The 11,468-nt window shown below is 43.2% G+C and overlaps 1 long non-coding RNA gene across 1 annotated transcript; it reads left to right on the forward strand.

Moving 5' to 3' along the window:
* Positions 1 to 2,313: 2,313 nt before the first annotated feature.
* LOC308671683 lies at positions 2,314 to 4,181 on the forward strand. Its single transcript, XR_014027268.1, has 3 exons — positions 2,314 to 2,330; positions 2,552 to 2,649; positions 4,055 to 4,181. It is a non-coding gene; the product is annotated as an uncharacterized lncRNA (long non-coding RNA).
* Positions 4,182 to 11,468: the final 7,287 nt, after the last annotated feature.

An 11,468-nucleotide genomic window follows, 5' to 3' on the forward strand; every position in this document is an offset into this window, starting at 1 on the left:
TGTGGCTAAGAGAGACAGTTGTAAGTGTGAAAAACAATCATAAGTCCCTTTTTCCAGTGCTGTTATAACTTCTAGCAGTCACTAAATGAACTGTTGTAAGTCAAGGATTACCTGTATACATACAAATATACTCTTATTCTTAGGGTCTTCAGATTTCTTTTAGTTTTAAGAATCTTGATCATTAATCCGGAAGGAAGGAAGGAAGGAAGGAAGGAAGGAAGGAAGGAAGGAAGGAAGGAAGGAAGGAAGGAAGGGAGGGAGGGAAGGAAGGAAGGAAGGAAGGAAGGAAGGGAGGGAGGGAGGGAGGGAGGGAGGGAGGGAGGGAGGGAAAGAAAGAAAGGAAGGAAGGAAGGAAGGAAGGAAGGAAGGAAGGAAGAAAAAGAAAGAAAGAAAGAAAGAAAGAAAAAGAGAGAGAAAGAGAGAAAGAAAGAGAGAAAGAGAAAGAAAGAAAGAAAGAAAGAAAGAGAGAAAGAAAGAAAGAAAGAAAGAAAGAAAGAAAGAAAGAAAGAAAGAAAGAAAGAAAGAAAGAAAGAAAGAAAGAAAGAAAGAAAGCAAGCCAAGGAATTTCTTGCAGCGCTCAAACCAGACTCAGGGTCGCATCCTTCCCAAATCTGTCTAGATTGTTTCAGCATTTTGCCAAAAGGCAGAGCAACATCTATCCCTCTATCCTTTTGTATGCTCAGATTTAAAACTTGGTTGGGAAATGTCAAGTATTCAATTTCAGACCATTGCAAATGCCCAGAAGAGTCACTATAATCTCATAAATTGGGGAAAATGAGCTGCTGTTGGCAGCTTTCGACAAGATTTTCACAAGGCCGCGTTTGCAGAAGGCGGAAGGCTCTCCCGGGTGCTTATGCAGAACAATGCTGATGCAGGGGCCTTTGGCAGCTCTAAATTTTCTGAAGCCATCTGCAAAGTTGATTTTTTTTAATACATGTAAAAGAGTAAGATGCCTACCAAAAAGGGGATCTCAGTTCGCCAAAGAACTTCTGCAAGAACTGTAAGGTCTCATTGTAAATGCAGGAGCCCCAAATCGCATGTTTTTCGGCATTCATTTCTCAAGGCGACTGGCTGAATATCTTTAGAAAAAGAGCTCCTGCCCACTCACGTGGACCTGCAAGGAATTAATGCCAGCCCCAGGACTCCAAAACTGTATAATAAATATTGGATTTGTCTCATCCTCTTTTAAAGTAATCCAAACTGGAGGTGGAGGTGTCCACCGGAGCTGGTCACAGGCCTTTGACATCATCTGTCTGTAGAAAGAATTTGCAATATTAGTGTGGGATTAATTATCCTCATCCCAGGATTAGCCTCTTCCAAAGCAGCCAGCTCTCCATTTTCTCTCCATCCCACTTCATCCCCCACCAGTGACCTTCCCGTGTGCTGTCAGGGACCGATTATTCCTTTCGTTGATTCTTCAAATCTTCAGCCAGTTATTGGTTTACAGGCGCCCTAACTGCATAAGGGGGCTTTGAAAGGCGGTCCCCAGCCTTTCCAGCTTGGTGGCCTGGTGGAGGAGAGGGCAGAGGGGAGGGTTCTGTGTGAGTGATAGGCGTGTGTGCCAGCTCTGTTTGTGCAAACGCCTGTTGTATGTACCCACTGCTTGTGTGAGTGGAGCTGCGTGCAAGCACTTTCCTGCTGCTTGCACGGCCTAGTTCTGAACAAGCCAAGATCTGGCATTGGGCCCTGGCCCGGGGGGTTGAGGACCCTTGATCTAGAAGAGAGAGTCTCTGTGGAGATTCTCAGGGATCCAGGTCACAGTTGTCTGAAAGGTGTATTTTCCTTTGAGAAAGAAGAAGAAGAAGAAGAAGTTTTGCTTCTCATTCAAGAAGCTTCATCTGTTCTGGCAGAATGGGAGGGGCTAAGGAGGGAATGGCTCTGACAAGATGGGGGGAGGTGCTGTGGAGAGGATGGAAAAATATATCCTGGTCAGTCCTTTTAAAAAAAGAGAGAGATAACGGAAACCCATGGTTTGTGCCATGCTCTGCCAAACAAGATGCCAAAGAGACGCCCCTTGAAGTAGATCCATTTCTCTGGAAGGAGAGGACAGATAAAGCAGGTCATCTGAGAAGAAACCCAGTGAATTATTTCCATCCAGTTTCAGTGGGGGAAGAAAGCTTTTTTTGGAACTGTTACCAGTTTGAAGTTGGGAGCTGGGTTCACAGCTTAGCGGGTGAAAATAATGCTTTGTTTTCTTAACGTTTTCAGGGACGGGAGAAGGGCCTTCTAAATTTACTGCAAGCGGGGCTGTTTTGTGCTGATGCTTTTCACAAATCCTTCCTCAAAGGAGGGAGAAGGTCACGTCCAGTAAATCCATTCTCCATTAGCAGGTATAAAATCTACATTATGTGATTCATAGCAGGACAACAATGAGAACGTTTGATTAAATGCTGTCCTCGTATTTTCTCTGCTGCTGCTGCTGCAGGCTTTTCACTCCTCTTCCCATTATATATCCAGGGAAGAAAATTTGGGTTATGTTAACTTTTCAAGAGAGAGAGAGAGAGAAAGAGAGAAAGCTGTCAAAACAGATTCTTGCTGGGTTCTGTTTCAGGTGAGAACTTGCCCGTGATGCTGGTGAGGAGTTATTCGTTGGAGTTAATGAAATGCTTGGGTTTGAGTCATTTAAAGTGTGAAAAAGAATGCTTCAAGGTAACAGGGAACATAATTACAAAACAGTCACTTGCTTTTTCTCATTATGGCGGCTCTGGGTTCTGCAGGATGCTTAAACGTCCGGCATTGTTTGGACTAAGCAATGTTTTTCAACCTTGGCCCTTTGAAGATGTATGGACTTCAACTCCCAGAATTCCCCAGCCAGCACAACCCTGGAAACTTTAGAGATATCAGATCTGGACGATGGTCCCAATAGGACTAGGGCAAATGTTTTGGGATGGGCATCCAGCAATGACCTAGCCCCAAAATTTTCATGCAAGAAGATTATCCATCAGTTCCATGTTCCTCAATGTATCTTCAGATTGGTCAAGTTGAGAAACACTGCATCCGCTCATTACACAATGAGTAATGTGGCTCACTGGTTAGAGTGCAGTGCTGCAGGCTCCTTATGCTGACTGCTGGCTGTCAGCAGTTCAGTAGTTCGATTCTCACCGGCTCAAGATTGACTCAGCCTTCCATCCTTCTGAGGTTGGTAAAATGAGGACCCAGATTATTGGAGGCCATATGCTGACTCTGTAAACTGCTTAGAGAGGGCTGTGAAGCGGTATATAAGTCTAAGTGCTTTTCCTATTTTTAGCACTATTGTGTCCTCAGATTCTATCTTAATTATCCAACTGGGATTCTAAAAGTAGATTTGTCCAACTAAGAATCTCAACTTCCTTCATCTACACTGGGGCTAGCACTCCAAGAGACTCTGACTGGGCATTGGTTAGGCCAAGTAAGAAAACTGCAGAATAACAGAATAATAGAGTTGAGAGGGACCTTGGAGGTGTTCTAGTCCAACACCCTGTTCAAGTAGGAAACCCTATGCCATTCTGGACAAATGGTTTCCCAACCTCTTCTTGAAAACCTCCAGTGATGGAGCACCCACAACTCTGGAGGCAACCTCTTCCATTGATTAATTTTTCTCACTATCAAGAAATTCCTCCTTAGTTCCAGGTTGCTTCTCCTTGATTAGTTTCCATCTGTTGCTTCTTGTCCTGCCTTCAGGTGCTTTGGAGAAGAGGTTGACTCCCTCTCCTTGGTGGCAACCCCTGAGATATTGGAAGACTGCTATCATGTCGGTACTTGTGAAGAAAAGTACCTGTGATGTTCTTCCTAACCTGGCCCTCTGTCTTGGGAAAATCATACTTATTTAGTTATTAAATTTAAGTGCCATCCACCTTCGCGGTGACTGAGCAACTCAAGACCCTGGGGATTTGAAGCTCAGCTTGCCTGGTGGACACCAAGTTGGGTAATGGCCTATGATATTCCTTGCCTCCCCTTTCCTAAAGGAAAAACAGACCTCAGGGATAAGACAAGACATCCGATGAAATAACATTTTGTTCACTCAGTCGCTTTTGATGTATTTCCCAGATAACTTGTTTGAATTTTGTCCTGGCAGATGGTGTGATCTTCTTTGGGATGTATCCCGCTATTTCTCTGGAAACTCCACATCTCACTTTTTTAAAGCCTCCACATAAAACGGGTTGGAAATATGAAGAAGAAAAGAAAGAAAGCAACATACCGCCAAGAGGGAATTCTTCCAGTGAGTTGCTGTGAAAGCAACCTTCGATTTCTTCTTTTTTTATGAGGATGAATATAGCAGTGGTGGAAGCTGATATGCTTTCTTATAATAATAATAATAAAGTTGGAAGGGACCTTGGAGGTCATCTAGCCCAACCCCCTGCTCAGGCAGGAAACCCTATACCATTTCAGACAAATGGCTGTCCAGTCTCTTCTTAAAAACCTCTAGTGATGGAGCATTCACGGCTTCTGGAGGCAAGGAGTTCCACTGCTTAATTGTTCTAACTGTCAGGAAGTTTCTTATTCTTATAAAGGAGAATATATGTAGCTCAGGGTTGAAATGAGGGGTCCTTGCTGCTCTCTGGCCTTGGTTGTTTTCTTGCATGCAATTCATGACCCAGCTAGGTAATAGCATTAGTGCTAGAAGGGAGTGAGGTTTGCTCTCTGTACCACCCCCTCCTAGCCCTGATGATATTACCTAGTTGGGTCATGAAACATCTGCAAGAAAACAGTCAAGGCCAGAGAGCACCAAGGCTTTTTTGACTGCTAAATGGAGGGTCCCAGTCTTTGGATAGGGAGCTGCTGGTGATGAAAGAATTTAGGAGCAGCAGAACTTTGCGATGAGACAGTCCCCTATTGTAGGAGCTTCCAAGGCTTCGGGATATTCAGAATGCGCAATGCCCTTTGCTTCCATACAAAATTGTGATAGGAGTGTTGATCTTCCCCATTCAACACTCTTCATCTGTACCCCTGTATTTGGGATTGCCCAGATGAAAGATTTATGGAGGGTATGCATTGTCCAGAATATTATATATTTTTTATCTGCATGCAATGGAAAGCCCCCCTCCCCCATAGTTAATAGCTGAATGTTATCTGTGAAACAAGCTAGTGAGGAGATCCTTGGTGACAAACACATCAATTCAAAAAGTGGTTAATTTGGAAAACCAGTTGTGATCAGAAGTCTTTGTGAGCACCAAAGTCCATTTTACTTCTAATCTATTTAAAAGAGACGCACAGACACATCAAACATTTGAGTGCCAAATTTCCATATTAATACCTGGGGGCTGGAGAGAGGTCAAAAAAGTCACACGTGGCACCCACAAGAGTGCAATCAAAGTGATGCCTGGTTTTTTTTAATGAACATGCTGGCCCCCATTTTGACTTTTTTGCAAACCCCTGCAGGGTGGGATTGGAGGAGGAGACAGTTTTGCTCCACATTCTGAAAAACCCATGAGTATCTGTTGGCTTAATTACAGTATTTTAATTCTCTCACAGTATGCAATTTGACATCAGACTAATTCTCTTCCTATTGGAAATGCAATTTAATCAGCTTCTTGTTTCTGTGCTTATTCCGACTCTTGACATGCCTGACGCTTGCAGTGCCAGAAAAATCAGAGACGCCTAGTGGAAAAACTCTGTGAATTAAATCATAAAAAGATCTGAGATTTAGCTTGCTAAAGAGCAAAAAAAGGGGGGGAAACATCCTACAGTTTCTGTTTCTCTCCTGTGAGTCTTCTGTCCAACAAACCCTCCCACAAAATCAGTGCTCCGTGTTATTAGCATGGGCCAATTAATCCTGCTGTATCCATAAACTAATCAGCAGCAGTTAGAAGCCTGTTATTAAAATGCACATTCCCACCTCAGCTACCCCCGAATAACAGCCGCAGCACAATAAGGCATCCTGTATGCAAATGTAATCAAGAGACTGTACATCGTTTGCCTAATTGCAAAATAGGGATTTGGGGCTGAGACAATGTAAGGCTTGCCTAGCAGGTGATATTTAATATACATCCCACCTTCACTCTTCCCTCCTTGCTAGTGCTTTCTTGAGTTATGGGGAGGGCAGGTTTTTTTTGGGGGGGCAGGGAGAACAACCTGCAAAGTTTAGGGATTCAGCCCCTAAAGGACACATGACATGAAAATTGCTATTGGGCTTTCCCACGTGTTTGATGCAGGAAGTGTTTGATGCATCAACTGTAGCGTGCATCCTAGAAGAGGACGGAGATAGTTTTGAGACAGGAAAATGAGCTCTCTCCTAGCTAGACCACAACATCAGCCCCATCACCCTGGTACTTTGATGGTCCACGGAATGTTTTTCCCAGATCCAGATTCCATCATTCCCAAATGACATTCTGAGCAAACACCAAGGTGGGGAAGCTTCCCGTCTCCAGGCCCGACAGTATTTGTGCAAAAACTGTATTGGGATTCCAGCATCGTATCTTGTAAGTGTTAGATTTATTTACTGAGACACTGACAAGGTAAGAGGGGGAAAAATGAGATGGCAATATTGCTTGTGAGCAGAAGACTAGCTATCATTCTCCAGCTATTGATCCCACCAGCCATTGAGATTCTGAAGCAGGAGTAATGGATTTGCAGGAGACTCTCTCTGAAATGTCATGGAGCATCTCTAAAATGTGCACATCCTGGATGGAGAGGTGGGCCGCCAGGCCAAGTTGCCAATTAAGGTCTTGTCTTTGCGGAACAGTTTCAACCGCCTCTTTTCAAGGCCAGCCTCTCTCAAGATTCAGGCATTTCAAAATCTCAGAAACAGCAATCAACACCCAGGTGAGCAGAGATCAACAGCAAGATTAATATTAGACCAACAATCCAGCAGTAAACAACTCCCCAATCAATGAACTGCCACCTCAGGCAAACAAGCCAACAGTAAACAACAGCCTAATCAAGGAACCACCAAGAACACTCCCAACACTGACAAGACAAGCCACTAAAACATAAACAGAGAGCAAACCCCACTCCCTGCTAACATTGATGACGTTACCTAGTTGGGTCATGAAATGTCTGCAAGAAAACAGCCAAGCTGGGAGAGCACCAAGGACCTTACAGTCCCTCTCCTCCTCCTCCCCCTCCTCCCCCTCCTCCTCCTCCTCCTCCTCCTCCTTCTCCTCTCCACAAACCCCACCCCATCTGGCACTGATGATGATACCTAGTTGGGTCATGAAAAGTCTACAAAATAACCAAGCCCAGAGAACACTGAGGACCCCACACAGAACAGCTTGTCTAGGAACAGGGAAAAGAATGCTTAATGTCAAGCTGAATACCTGACAGGTTGGCAGGATTGGACCTGCAGCTGGATAGGCTTGTGGACTAACCTGAACCAACACTGCAAGATAATAGCTGGTGGAGTTTAAGCCAAAGGGAAGAGACAGGAATGCTGATTCTGTGAAGGCCACAAGAGAGGGCAGGTGGAGAACATTATGCACATAATGGAAGAAGAGGCAACCACAGGCTAAGATTTGGGAATTAGTAACCAGTAGCCTCATTTTGAAGTTTAGAGCTCAGAGGTTTTAGTAGTGGCTTTTCTGTTGAAATTCAGTCTGTACCTGCTTACACAATAATGATGTTTTGGAAAATTGTGCCTCTGTACCTCATATTCAGAAAAGATCCCCAGCAAAGATCTCCCTCGGATCTTTTCAGACTTCATATTTTCCAGTAACCTTTCCAATAATAACTGCCTCTGCTCTTCTCTTGCTGGGAGCCGCAAGGTTAATCAGGAGGTGAACTGTTGCGACTTATGATCTTGGCTGGCAGGTGGAACTTTGGCTGAACGTATTTCCTTCCATCTAGCATCCTCACAAACACTGATGCATTCCGATCTGTTGCATCTGTTCCTCTTGTGGCTGGCGTTGCCTCTTCTCTGTTCTTCTTGCCAGCTGTTCACCTGTGCTTTTCCAGATGTTCAGGAAGTGTGCAGGTTTTCACTTACCAAAACATAAACCAAGGAGAACATTTAAGTATGAAAAGCACCATTGAAGCCAGCATCAAGAAAAGGCCAAAGTGAGCAAGTGAAGTGGAGAATTGAGCCTCAAGGATCTGATCCTATGAGCTGAGTGGAGAGGTTTCTGCTCTACTGTTGCTTCTTCCTTCCAGTTGTTCTGGCATGACAAATCCCAGAAATCTGAGCCAGCATGGAAGAGAAGCAGTGGTTTTAATTTTGCTACATGGGATGCATTTTCAGCGTGGAAATTTGCTTCCTCTTGCCACTTCTAATATACAGCTATTGTTAGATATCTTGAGCAAAACAGGAGCAGTGACACAGGGAGGAAAAGAAATAAAATAGAGAAATGATGGGGGGAACTAAAAACAGATCAAAACAAATTAACATACAGAAATGAGTTTTCTGCAAAGCTCCTCTAAGAAAGAAACAGCTTGAAAATAGATATATAATTTTCTTCAAATATTCTATGTCTAATTCTTGGTGCTCCTTTTTTTTAAATAGGCCCCAGCAAAGAACACAACTTCCCCATCTCTTCTCCCCATCATGGAAAGCTTTAGATCAGCCAGCCAGGCAAATTCTGGGAGTTGAAGTCCAGAGAGGTTAAGGTGGCCAAGGTTGGACACCCCTGGTTTAAACTTTCAGACTCAGCTGCAGTTGAAAAGATGAGTGCGGAGAAAGTAGGTCAGACACCTTAGTTTCTTTTGCCTCGGGAACGCAGTGTATTAGGAAAAATAAAATAAATTGAATTAGGCAAAGTCAAAAGAAGGTTTGAGTCATGCTGCTTTAAATTAACTTGGATCTATCTTTTCCTCTCCTCTCTGCCAATGTACTTCTGGAATTAAAGTTTCTCCTCCACCTGCAGTAGCAGTTACTTCACAGGTCCACGTGAACCGTCCTGAAGGATTCCTCCAAGTGGCCTTGCTCCAGTCCACTGCTAAGCAGAAGAATTTTCTGCAATGGATTTTTCTAAAAACTTTTCCATTCTTTCTTTTCTTCTCCTTTCCCTCCTCCCCCTGCTTCAAAAAACCTTTAAATTTCTGCAAAGTATATAGATAAGCAAATAGTAGGATTTCATTCATTGCAGACATAGAGTAAGTAGCAAAAATGGACAAGAGGTTTTGGTAGTGCAAATTGGAAACGAGTCCTCGTAGCTGGAGCTGTGCTGGTGTTCTTAGGGTAGTTGATGACAATCAGCCAAAAAGCAATCAACGCATTTGTACACACAAAGGCAAAGTGGTTGCTTCATATGCAAATAGCCCATGATTATGAATATGAGTTATTTGCCTTTTCTATTAATGTCTTCCAAAAAATTCAGTGAGAACAAAATATATTCAGATACGCGCACAGGTATATGGAATCCTAACCCTAACCCAATTTAGCTCAGTGGGGTTCTATCACTTTGGGGGAGACAGGCTAGGAGGCTGAGAGAGGATTTGTAGGAAAAGCGGAGTGTTAGCGCCCAAAGAATTGGGGAACTAAGGCCCTTTTATAATGCATGGACTTCAACTCCCAGAATTCCTGGGAATTCTAATTTCCAACTTCCTCAACCAATGCATGTTCTTTAGCAGCTTGTGGCTTGATCTGCTTATGGCCCTTTTATGACGTGTGCACTTCAACTTCCAGAATGTGCATTGGTTGAGGATGTTGGAAATAACATCTCGGAAAATATTCCATCTGTATCTCTAATTCTTCTATCCACCAAATATTTTCTTTCTTTCCATTTTTCCTGGAGGGAGAGAATCTTGTTCTTGTCCAAATGCTTGATTCGATCTGGATCAATTGAAAAAAGAACATGAATCCCCTATGACCCATGTTTCTCAAGGCACATTTTATCTCCTTTTTTATCTCCTTTCTTATTCTTTTTCTAAGCATGGTGTCTTAGACTGTTGGATCTACTTGAGGTAGGAAGATCTCTTCTGTAGGACCAGACTGTTCTTCTGCAGAAGCATCCACACACACTGAAAATCCGGAGGAACATCTAGAGATGTTGGGTACTCTCAGGAGTGGGTATCTTTAGAACTGGGGACCTGTCCCTTGATCACCTTAGTTCTTTATACCTGGGGGTTTGTGGGTGCATTTTGTTAGCTCTGGAAAAAACAAACAAGGTTTTTCTCTTCACCAACGAAAAGATGAGATGCCGTCTATTTATCCAGCTGCAGAAAACAGCTGTAGGCCATCCTCCTGCCTCTGCCAGCTGGGTTGTTAATCCAGCCAAATGACTGAATACATCGCAACAAGTCATCATCTTGTCTTTTCGAAAGGGTACACAAAGGCAGCCGGGTGAGATGACAGCCTCCACAGTTTACTGACTTTGAGATTTCTTCCAGATGAAAAGGCCACTACGTGGGATTGCCATTATTAGAATTCCTTCCTTTATTTAGTTTAACATGGTCCAAAGGTCATGTTCCTAAAAGGGTTCTGGATAAATTAAATGTTAGATTCTAGGAGAAGGAGATAAACTATCTTTTTTTTCTCTCTCTCTCTAAAAAGCACAAGGAGCTATTTTGTTCGTCTACTCACTGCATTTATTTCTTCTAAATGTATCTCAGAGTTTCTTGAAGGAGCAGAAAACAAATCCACCAAGAAACCGAAGCACACCACTCACCCAATCAGGACCATCCAGAGGCAAAGCCTGAGTTCTCTGTTTATGCTGTCCTGTTGTTGCCATCCAAGTGGCCACAACCAACTTGGTTTAGTGTCACACATTTGAACTATAATCAGCCCAACATTGCCCCAGATGTTCATTGTTCAATCAAAACAGGAGCAGGTGGATGGAAAGGAATGTAATATATAAAGGCAACCTGATGGGTACTTTCCAGAATTACCTTCTTGTGTGCAATGGGAAACACGGTTCTGTTTTCATGAGCTGTACTTTTTTTGGCCAATTTAGCTGACAGTTCTTAAACTTTCTCAAGCCAGTTTCATGGAGTTGAGCATGCTTTATACAGCTACTGGAAGTTTGCAGTGGTGGCTCTTTTGTTTCCTAACAGCACGAAGTCCTTTCCTTGTCTAAAGTAAATCCTGCAAAGTATTTAAGTGGTTCTTTCATTTGGAGTGCAGTTTTTCAACCTCAAAAATTTACAGATGTGTGGACTTCAATTCCCAGAATCCCCTAGCCTGCAAGTGCTGGCTAGGGAATTCTGGGAGTTGAAATCCACATATCTTAAACTTGTCAAGATTGGGAAACACTGATTAGGAAAGTATTGAGGTGAGTAACGTGTCATCATCTCCCCGAACCAAGCAAAATGTCTCTAGCTAAGTATGGCAATTCCTAAATGAGCTGGTACTGTTTTAGAGACTGTATGTCAAGCCTGTGTATTATAAATGGGCTACATAAACCCAGGTGGATGTGGAGAGCAGCAAAATCCTAGAACTCTGCTGCCTTCTAGAAGACAGCCCTATTTTATTAGGCTTACTACCTGTAAACCTAGGAGAAAAATTGTATTTGGTAAAAGTAAAAATAAAAAAAATCTCACCAAAGCTATCCGTAGATTTGGGCAGCCCTATCTGCTGTCTTACACCAAGCTTCTGGACCTTATAAGGCAGTCCCTGATCC

This window comes from Vipera berus (genome assembly GCF_964194415.1).
Source record: "Vipera berus genome assembly, chromosome: 8".
In the NCBI taxonomy this organism is placed as follows: domain Eukaryota; kingdom Metazoa; phylum Chordata; class Lepidosauria; order Squamata; family Viperidae; genus Vipera; species Vipera berus.